Here is a 10,254-nt window from a genome sequence, read left to right as displayed (position 1 = left end):
CGTCTTTCTTGTCTTTTCCTATAACATTCCGGGTAAGTGTTCTTAAAGAAAACATTTGTGTTTATATCCTAAACAAAAGCCCTCAATCGATTTCACTGATTGAAGGAGTTTTGGTGGTTAGTTTGATCTCAACCCGTTTAGGGTATATAAAAAGTCAACTATTGTATTTAATCAATTACTATAGCTTATGTCAAAATTAGCTTTAGGGCTAGAAGACTTTTATGTTTATTTTGAGATTTAGAGTGTACTGACCAAAACCTGACTCTCAACTCGCTGTTCAGATTCTGGTCAGTACCAGCTCGCTTATTTGCTGAAAATCTCATAACCGGAGTTCTATATATCCGTTTGGATTGATTTCAATGGAAATGTTCTCGGTTTTGACTTTATTTTCTTATGTATAAGTATCAGGTCAGTTTGGGTCAGATCACTCATCGCGTGAACTTTACTTGTTTAATCATTCTCTCGGTTTACACGCTTAATCATCGAGGTGAGTATCCCACTCCCCCTTTTAACTCATTTTTACCGTTTTGGGGACATATGCGTATTTACAGTAATTACTGTTATCCACTATTCAAAAACCGCAACTGTTTAATTCTTGTGTGTATATCAGTTTACGCCTAACTTGCTAATTGTTTACTTGCTTTGTTTGAACGCATTTTGGTGAAGTTCCTCATTATAGTATGATCATACGACTATCTTCGGCAACCGATATCCATTTTTATGGCAACGGTTTAGTCCTTGCTTGGTAACCAATGTCCATTTATATTGAATTGGTTGAGCCATTTCTTTATGGTTTGATTGATTGTGTATGTGCTATGGCTTAACTGCTTATCTTACAGGAACAGTTTGCATCTTTCTTTATTTATTATATATTATTAATGTTGTATCTTAATCTGTTTTTTACTCACTCAACATGTGTTATTGACAAATATTTCTGTTTTATACGCATATACAGGTTATTGTTTGAATTTAATTCAAGTTGTTGAAGACTTAGTGAAGAATTAAGTTAGAAGAATAATAGTCAACACTTAGATTTGTATTCATTGTTTGTTTAATGAGTTGTACATTGTACTTGAATTATTTGAATCATTTAATCGAATTAAATATATATTGTCACTTTTAAACATTGCATAATAATACCTTGAAAGCTGTGAGCAATCCCCGACATTTCCGCCTTAGGTAGGGGTGTGACACCAGAGGTCTCGTATGTTGGGTTTACACATGCATAAGTAGCTTTTAGACTTTTAATTATTAATAACGATGTGAAAATAAACGTTAAAACTTGTCTTTGGTTTACAACCAATATGTAATAACTAGAAAACTGAAAGTAAACTTGGATGCCATTGGCCGATAACACGCATTGCTCTAGCAAATTCTTATTTAATCCTAACAAAACTTGCTAATCTTATATGTATACAAAAGTTAGCTACTTACCGAATGAATTCTAGCTCGACTAAGTGGCAATTAATAAAATAAATACAACATTAAAGTTGGTAAATTATACTATTTTTGTAAATATACAATCAAACCACTCCTAGAAAATAAAGCTAATGTAATTTTTTTCAATTGTTTTGCATTTGACTCTAATGCAACTCTGTTAATTAATAAAAATGTTGCACTAAGGTAATAAACAAACATAACTAGCATTAATTATAAATGATATTGACGGACCCAATTTCGAAGGGCGTTATTGTCATTTGTTGGTAATAAAAAAAGTAATTATTTAATTTACCTTAAACTTTGTGTTTTTCAAACTATGACACTTTTAATGGGACGAATGTAGTAAAAAGTTGTAAATTTTTATTGAAATTGCAATCTTTTTATCTAAAAGTGGCAAATTTTGTTAAAAAAACACAACCTTTTTCTTGAAGGTTGCATTTTTCAAACTTAGATGCAACTATTATTTTAAAAGGTTGCATAATTAAACGAAATCCACGAAAAGGTATTAAAATTTTAATTTGTAAACAATAATAAACGTCAACTATTATTATGGTGATATTTGATTTTTAAGTATTTTTTTATAGTGAAACAAATATAGAAATGCACACTTTGAAATATAATTCAACTACTGGGATCCTCTAGGTGTAAAACAAGTAGATTGTTAACTCAATTAAAAATTGTCTTTTAAAAAACAAATGTAACAGTTCTAGTCTAACTCAATTAAATGATAAACAAATAAAAGTTAATTAACAAATGAGGAAGTAGATCAAACATAAAAATTAGTAGAAAAGTGTTCGGTGGGAGATTCATATATATCATGGAGGTTGGAATTAAAACACCCTAATTCCAAATTTGTAACGAAAAGTAGTTCTGCCTTGGTTTATATTTACAAAGTTTGCAGAATTCTATAAAAAAAATAATAAAAAAATAGATTACCCCAATCTTTATATTCAAGTCTTAACGATCTGTTTGGTTACTTCCTACATGCTTATGAATCCAAGTCTTTATATTTTAGGAGAAAGTTAGCGTATAAATTAAATTAAAGTGCTAATTGTGAGAACCAAGTAGTGTAATTATATTTACAAGTAATAATTATGTAATTGCATCGTAGTGTAATTACTCTATGCTGTAATTACATTATACTGTAATTACACTATCTTGTATAGATAATTACACTATTTTATTCTCACAATTAGTACGTTAATTTAATTTGTATTTGATCCAACCCCTATATTCTAAAGATGATGATCTGGATTTATTTGATATTCATACTAACTTAATTTCAAAGGGCCTTTTGCTTAATCCGAGTTCTGCAAGGGTTTGTTTCAAGTATGGCTGAACTATTATACGAATGAACACATGAACATGTCTAAAACAAACAAAACATGGCACCAAGTAGGCATGTAGCAAGGCACGAGTACAAGTACTAGGTTAAACAATAAAAGAGTTTGGTAATCCAAAATAGAAATTGCCACGGAAAGTTTGTCGTAAACCTAAAAGTATATACAAAAAAATTGTCAAAATATAAAAAAAGTTGTAAGATGTCAAATTTCAAAAGTAAATTAAATTTTGTTGGAACAAATAATCAACTTTTTCAAAATAAAAGCATGGTTAAATTTTTGGTATAATTTGTTTAGAAAGTAATGCAACATATACAAGTTATTTGATCAAGTAGGGACCGATATTTTCTAATTAGGCTATGTGTAGTGGAGGGGCTACAAAATGGGACGTTTTGCGTCGTGTGATGCCCAGTCAGCAAATAGTAAATTTTTGTTTTTGGGGTGTAATTGTGATGTAGGCTAATATATATATACATACATATATATACTACACACAAACATATATAATAATAATAATATTTAACAAACATTTCGCCCGACAAATAGTTGCCCCCCCCCCTATCGCCCCACATTTCGCCCGGGGGCGGTATTGTCGCTCATGTCACCTACTTTTCGCCGGGAAATGTCGCCCACTACGGATGGCCTTAGGCCAGCAACATCCATCTATGGTCAGGTCAGTTCTGAATTTATGATTATTTTGGGTTTTATCACGTCCTATTAGGCTATGTATAGTAGACGACTACAAAATAAGGGAGATTTTTGACACATGACAATCACGTTAGCAAGGGGACGATATGTAGCCTAGAGGTGGTGTTGTAGCCCACAAAAACAACAAAATATTATTACACACACACACAAAATCAGGCAAACCCCCCCCCCCCCCCCCCCCCCCCAAAAAAAAATCCCCCTTTTAGCTCATGAGGTGGTGGTGTAGCACCATATCGCCCAAGAACCTCACATTCGTCACCCCACCACACCTTGCGTTAAGTTTTAAAGGGTTAGATCAAGTTGTAGTGAAACATTCTAAAAAATAATAAACAATAATAGATCATTCAAGTCTTAATAGATCCTATAGGGCCTTAATAGTAACGATAGCTCTTAACGGATAGTGACGAGCTCTTTCATGTCAAAATAGGTTCTAAATGGTTAGATCGAGTGGCACGCTGCTACGACACTTGAAAATCGTTATCACATCAACATTACAAATCAATGGCGTGTAGAAATTTAAATGTATACTACATACAATAACAATGCATATATTTCTTCTAGCATATAACAAACCCGAAATAACTAATATGGTCATTTTCGGTCAAGAAATTCGTATGACGAAGAAGTGACACGATCCAATTATATCATAATCTTTTAACCGACGGTCAAGAAATTCTTGAACCAAACAGCGGAATCCTTAGCATATCTTTTGAGCTTGTCATTATAATCAACAAAATACAACCCAAATCGTGAACTGAAACCTGCAGCCCATTCCCAGTTATCTAGCAATGACCATGCAAAATACCCCTTCACATTGCACCCATCCTCCCTGTTACACCAAACAAAGAAATTAACGCGATGATAGTTGTAACTTACAAGCTTTAATGCATGTTCAAAGTACAAGGTCCGAAAGGCGGGCTTACTTTATGGCAGCTAGTAAGTTTGTGAGATAGTCATTATGGTACTTGACCCGCTTTTCATCCTTTAGTGTGTCTTTGCGTGAGATAAATGGGCTATTCGGGTCGTCCATCCCTATGTGAACAAGAACATACAAGTAACCATGCTTTAGATGTTGTACTTTATGCATAAATGGTGGTACAAAAGATCGAAAAATGAAAAATACCATTTTCAGTAATGATCACTAGAGGATTCCCATATTTGTTTTTGATGTAATTTAATAAGCTTCTAAACCCTCCTGGCACTATGTATAACCATATTGAATTTGCCTGCGATATACAAAATATATCAATATTGTAACAGTGACACGTCAGCCTGTACAATATAAAAATATGCATACCCGATCACCAATTGCTTTCCCGTCCTTAAATGCTGAAAAAAAGTACGCCAGAATTGTGTTGTTAGACAATTTGTCATTCGTGTGACTCGTGTCACATAAAATATAACCATACTACAAAACCCATAGTTACCAAAATGAGAAACTGTATATTGTTGGGTTTGGATTAACAAAAAGGTATCATATATTTTTAAACGACTTACGAAGTGTAACAGAACCCGAATCTGCAATAGAATCGTTTAGAAGCACGCCAATGATGCTAGTCGAATTATGCCACGCTTACCATGTTGTGTAGTGATTTATACCGACAAAATCAATTGAACCTTTGAGAAGAGCGGATTGAAGTTTAGAAAACCTTGGTAACCGATCTCCAACTCTTGTTCTCATTGATGTCGGGTAATCTCCAAACATTATAGGATCAAGAAACCTAATGTCGCATAAAAACATTATATATCTTATTATATAGTAAGAGAAGTTCAAAAAATAATATTGGTTTAGAAATGTAACATCCCAATTGAAAATCTTGTGCTCTTTGTGTGGCCTCAATGTCCTCGGTTTTGTTTGTACCCGGCACGTACCACATGACATCAAATGCAATTCCAATGTGTCCGTTTTGCTTGGCCTGAATAATAGTAAAACGACGTGTTTGTTTTAAAACGTTGATGATTTTTTTATATGACATTTTATTATCGGGGTTTTGATTATTCAATAACGAATTTTACCTTGTATTTCCGTTTGTAGATATCGAAGGCAGCTGCATGGGAAAGTAGGGCATTATGAGCAACAATGTAAGGTTCAGTAGCCGAGTTTCCAGCCCTACATAACAACCTAAGAAGTATCGAGCAACGACCTGGTGCTTGAAGGCCAACATCATAACCTTGTACCGTAAAAGTATGAGGTTCATTAAATGTCATCCAGTTCTTAACCCGATCACCAAATTTCTCAAAACATGTTTCCGCGTAATTTGCAAAGTCGTTTCTGTATAATAACATGCAAAATAACATAATAAGTTTAAATTTTTTAAAATTAATAAAATAAAAATAGTTAATAGCTAATATTTACATGATTCTTGTGTCAAGCCAGCCATTATATTTGTCTTCCAATGCTTGAGGAAGGTCCCAATGGTAAAGTGTCACATATGGTTCAACATCTAACATTTCATGTCAAACTTTTAATAAAAGAAAATATAAATAAAATTAATTTAAATATTTAAGATATATAAAAATACACATACTATTTGCTAATAAAGAATTAATAAGTGCGTTGTAGTGATCGACTCCTGCTTGGTTGATTTGACCGTTTCCATCTACGACATAGAAAAACAAGAAAGTATATTGATTTAATAGTTGCTTCGACTTACACGAAATTATTTGATATGGTCTAATAATACACTCTAGTTTTAAACTAAAGTTTTGAGTGAACATATAGAAATTGTAGGTTTTTATGTAACTTTTTTAACTTATTAGACCAAACTTTTCTCACATTTCCATGAAGTGTAAAAAAATACATTTTCAATAGCTACATATCCTAAATATGAGTTATTATTAGGACTCATTTTTAAAAAAAAAAATATTTCTAATTATACAAAAGTACATTTAAATTTTATTACCCGGGAAAATCCTTGGCCAGGAGATTGAAAACCTATACGCATCCATGCCCATATCCTTCATCAATTTTATGTCATCCTGCATTTGAACCATCGAAATAATTAAACTCTTGTCGGGTTGGCTGGTTGAACTTTAGAAGATAGTCCAGCGGTTAGCCCGAATGAACATGACAAAATTCATGGTTTGTTTCATTTTCACAATGTTTTTAAGTTTTTAACGTGTTACATTTAAACATGACGAGTGGCACGTGAGTTAACCGAGCACCATTGGATGGAGACACATTTAATACCGAATCGCTTAAAAGGAATTTATTGTTACATCATGATTTTATGAATAAAAAATGACACTTAATTAACTCTATGAATCATATAACAGAATGAAAGATTACTTGCCTCATACAAGTGGTATTGATCAACTGCAACATCAGCATTGCTAAAATCAGACACCTTACCTACAAGATCACAAGGTCAAAAATCAAAATTGTGATTTTAATTTAAATCATCCATACTTGTGAAATGCAAACAACCCCTTAAATTTGCCATCTCAATTTCACCCGAACACGAAAAAAAATAATAATTTGTCATCGTTTAGATAAATGGTTTAAACCAGTTACGTTTTGACAAGAAAAAAAAATATATGAGTCGTGTTTGTGCTTATAAAAAAATAAAATGAATACCAAATGTATGAGCAAATTTGTCCCAAGTAGCCTGACCCCTTCCATCTACCTTCACGTCTCCTTCATACTGTGAAGTAATAAATCAGTGAATAATGTATTGTAATATGACTAATATCATTTAGACATATGTTGTCGTTTAATGTAGTTTTTGACATTAAATTAAAATAGCAATATAGTACTAATATCATTTTATGTCCTCCACATCTATCTATCTATAATATATATAAACGAAAACATAAAAATTCTACGTGTCGCGATGTGGTCGCTTCCCTCCTTTTTGGAGTCATCAGATTTGCTTGATTTTTAAATGGAGGCTTCTCATGCATTTAACCCAAATTAATGGGTATGGGTCTTACCAAACCCAGATATTCCTTAAACGGGTTATAACATCTCATTGAATTAAAAATTATTCTCACCAAATTATTGATGTAAAAATCCTATAAAATAGGATACACTAAAAATTAATATCTTATTTAATTTAACAAAGATATATATATATATATATATATATATTATTTAAATTAAAAAACCAATTTTATAGTAAAAAAATAAACGGGTCTTAGGTCTCATCAAACCGTAAGTATATTATTAACTTTCATAAATATTATTTATAATTAAAAAACCATTTTATAGTAAAAAAAATAAACGGGCCTTGGGTCTCATCAAAACCATATAGCTTTTAAACCGGGTTATAACATCTCATTTATTTGTGAAACAACTTATCATTAAACCATAAGTTTATAATTAACTTTCATACAATAAAGATATATAAATTCAAAAAATAAATAAATATTAGAACAAACAATATAAAACAACCCCGTAATACGGGGGATAAAAACTAGTAATATATATAAACGAAGACATAAAAATCCTACGTGTCGCGATGTGCCCCTTTTTTTTTGAGTCACCAGATTTGCTTGATTTTTAAATGAAGACTTCTCATGCATTTGACCCGAATTCATGGGTATGGGTCTTATCAAACCCAGATATTCCTTAAACGGGTTATAACATCTCATTAAATAAAAAATTAGTCTCACCAAATTATTTATGTAAAAGTCCTATAAAATAGGATATAATAAAAAATAATATCTTATTTATTTTAAAAAAGATATATATTATTTAAATTTAAAAACCAATTTGGTAGTAAAAAAAATAAACGGCATTGGGTCTCATCAAACCATAAGTATATTATTAACTTTCATAAATATTATTTATAATTAAAAAACCAATTTCATAGTAAAAAAAATAAACGGGTCTTGGGTCTCATCAAAACCATATAGCTTTTAAATCGGGTTATAACATCTCATTTATTTGTGAAACAATTTATCATCAAACCATAAGTATATTATTAACTTTCATACAATAAAAAAAATATAAATAAATATTAGAACAAACAACATAAAACAACCCCGTAATACGGGGGATAAAAACTAGTTCATAATAAATACAAATACTTTATATATCTATAACATTTTCCCTCCCCGTAAATTAGGAGCGTGTTTGAAGCCGAAAAAACCTATTCGAAATCAAAAAAATGAAATCGAAGTCATCAAAATGTAATATAAACCGACAATTTGGTTTTATGTTTTCGTAAAAAATGAAGTTATAGCTTATTATTTCTTATTTAAATAATCAAATAGTTATTAGTTAACAAAAAAAAAAAAAAGCTTAAGCCATTTTTTTCCAAAATTTTTAGCCCAAATGACAAAACACAAACCAACTGTCGAGAAAATAAAAAATCGAACAGTTTTCAAAAACACGAAACCTATATTTTGGTTTTAAACCATAAACCAATCGAAACCGACCCATGCATGCACTATGCACCCCCCCTACTAAAAACAGAGTGGGTCCCACTCGTTAAATTGGTTAATTGCAACGTCAATGCATAATAATAAATGTAATTAATTCACTGTCTTTGTTTTGATTGGAAATTATTCCATGGATATTTAAAACCATTTACTATTGTTATTTACATAATAATAATAATAATAATAATAATAATATGTTACGGATTGAAACCGTTTCAAGGTATGAGACTTGTCCCACATCGGTTGTATGGACGACTGATATGGGGTTATAAGCCAAATAGGTTCCCTCATCTATCAGACTAGTTTTTTGGGTTAATTTCTTCTGTTTGGCTTGTAACATAATAACATAATAATAATAATAATAATAATAATAACAAACCTGGTAAGCAGAAGATGCAGTTCCAAAGACAAAACCACTTGGAAAGCTTTTTCTATTAATTCCATCAGCCAAACATCCATGAATAAGAACAAGTACAATCCCAAAAGCTAATAGTACAACTGTTTTGAATGTCAACGACATTTTATGTAACAGTACGATGAATAAGAAAGTAGTTTGTACAAGGCGGCGTGTGAAGAATCAGACAGAGGTTGTTAAGATGTTAAGAATGTTTGTGTGTTTTAAAACCGAGTTTTGTGAGAATTTATATTTATATAAAAACGGCGGAGAGATAGTGGGGATGTAAGTCATGTTTTCACACTACAAATATACAAAAATGAATAGACAAAAATAGTATAATAAATGTAAAGTTAATGCTTATTATGGAAATACAACTGTTAAATTGTCAATTAGAGGTGTAACACACTACATAACTACATGTCAATATATATGTTACATATATGTGTTTTAACTAGGGTGTGTATGGGTCGGTTTGAGACGGTTTTGAGTCGAATTCATAACCATAACCGATATGACGGTTAATGGATAATCATAACCGACCCATTATGACGGTTTTAGTTAATCGGTTTTGTAGGTTATAGTGAGTCGGTTATGGGTCGGTTAACCGTAACCAAAACAATGTAATTGGGCCCAAAAATTTGGTACCAATCATTACAAAAAATGACATGACATAATCTAATAAGTTATATAATTTCTAATATTAATACCAAATATTCAAAAAAGAATGACATTATATAATCCAACATTGAAATTCAACTTAATTTGATAACAAACGTTGAACAAAAAACATCAAAATGATATAATCCAACATGTTTGGTGGAAGTTAATCCCAGACATATTAAACATATTGTTGGTTAAATAAATGGGTCGGTTCGGTTATAGCGGTTTTCGATATATCTTTAACCAAAACCGACCCGTGTTTGGCGGTTTTTAAAAATTCATTAAACCGACCCAACGGTTATGTCGGTTATCGGTTAAAATCGG

At 31.3% G+C, this 10,254-nt stretch overlaps 1 pseudogene across 1 annotated transcript; it reads right to left on the bottom strand.

Annotated features, from left to right (window-relative positions):
* Window positions 1-4,034: 4,034 nt before the first annotated feature.
* On the bottom strand, window positions 4,035-9,428 carry LOC143590573 (beta-glucosidase 40-like; annotated as a pseudogene). Its single transcript, XR_013145490.1, has 13 exons — window positions 9,253-9,428; window positions 7,066-7,132; window positions 6,782-6,840; window positions 6,392-6,467; window positions 6,017-6,088; window positions 5,845-5,932; window positions 5,505-5,760; window positions 5,290-5,404; window positions 4,986-5,210; window positions 4,786-4,817; window positions 4,612-4,714; window positions 4,412-4,520; window positions 4,035-4,317 (listed from the first exon to the last, which is right to left on the bottom strand). The product of XR_013145490.1 is annotated as a beta-glucosidase 40-like (transcript).
* Between the last annotated feature and the right edge of the window lie 826 nt (window positions 9,429-10,254).

Source organism: Bidens hawaiensis, unplaced genomic scaffold, assembly GCF_021521415.1.
Source record: "Bidens hawaiensis isolate Kalapana, Puna unplaced genomic scaffold, B.hawaiensis_p1.1 tig00038670_1, whole genome shotgun sequence".
NCBI lineage: Eukaryota > Viridiplantae > Streptophyta > Magnoliopsida > Asterales > Asteraceae > Bidens > Bidens hawaiensis.
The sequence above is the reverse complement of the archived record's forward strand: the minus strand, read 5'-3'. Positions and strand labels throughout refer to the sequence as shown.